We start from the raw sequence: 1290 nt of genomic DNA, 5'->3' as shown, positions 1-1290 counted from the left end.
CAAAATCAAAGCAGTAATTACTACTTAGTCTATGTAAGTAGTAAGTAGAGTAAATATTAAAAATATATATAGTACAAAAATCACATCATTACTGGTTTTCTTTCAGTAAATATCCTTCCTGAAATTTTACTGAAATTCTATAGCTTTTTCTTTTCTAAATATGCTTCTAAATTAAGTAACACATAATAAATTATATTTTTGTACCAGTTACCAGTTATCACAGTCCACTACCTTGATTTTTTCATATTTTAAGAGTTTATTTGAGCAAAAATTCTACCTTGACTTTTAATATATTACCTGCACATTAGAGTTTATATTATTTGCAGTAACTCAAGGTAGTATATCAAGTGCTCACTTCCACATCACATAGACTAAAATTATAATACAAATTAGCATGGTCCCTTAACAAGGATAACAAGCAAATTCATGAAGCATTCTTTTTTTTTTTTTTTCTGAAACAGTAAGTAAACTATAGATATCTCAGGCACAGTGTAATAAATATACACAGTAGTACATACTATAGTCAAACAGTCTGATAAATATTGCTTCAGTGGAATCATGGAGAAGGAAATGGCAACCCACTCCAGTGTTCTTGCCTGGAGAATCCCACGGACAGAGGAGCCTGGTGGGCTGCCGTCTATGGGGTCGCACAGAGTCGGACACGACTGAAGTGACTTAGCAGCAGCAGCAGCAGCAGCAATGGAAATCATATTACAATATATACATAAGTCTAAGTAGTATGTTCCATACCTTCAATTTATCATGTCAAATACAACAATTTTTTTAAAGACAGGGCAGTGGTTTTACTTTCCATTGCAGTTTTTATTTATTTTGAAATGTCTCCTGTAGAACCGAAACTGAACAATGACTAGTGGGAGAAACTGATATAAATGACTCATTTTAGTTAGAAAATATCTTAATAGCTGAATATGGTTCTAAATAAACATTTTGACTCTCAGTTTTTAGAAAGTACTGTAACTTCAATTAAAAGTATACCAGAAAAAGAATGCTTTTTGATATAATGGTGACCAGGTAGGCAGAATAATGTAGTTCAATCTTAGCACATCTAATGCTTTGAAATCTTTGACCAGGTGCATCTTCTAAGAACTTCTATACCCCAAAACCAGTTTATGTGCAGGATTCCAAATTTGTGTCTAGTTTTTGATATTAAGAGAATCTTCATGTTCAATTGATAGTAACTTTTAGCTTTTCTAATATGAACATAATACCCTGTACACTATCAGGTACTTTCCAGGGAGAATACTAGTAAGTTTAAAAATGTGGTATACT

The 1290-nt window shown here is 32.1% G+C and overlaps 1 pseudogene; it reads left to right on the top strand.

Moving 5' to 3' along the window:
* Positions 1 to 347: 347 nt before the first annotated feature.
* On the top strand, positions 348 to 446 carry LOC136145295 (U6 spliceosomal RNA; annotated as a pseudogene).
* Positions 447 to 1290: the final 844 nt, after the last annotated feature.

This window comes from Muntiacus reevesi, chromosome 12 (genome assembly GCF_963930625.1).
Source record: "Muntiacus reevesi chromosome 12, mMunRee1.1, whole genome shotgun sequence".
NCBI lineage: Eukaryota > Metazoa > Chordata > Mammalia > Artiodactyla > Cervidae > Muntiacus > Muntiacus reevesi.
This window is presented reverse-complemented; position numbering and strand designations above follow the sequence as displayed.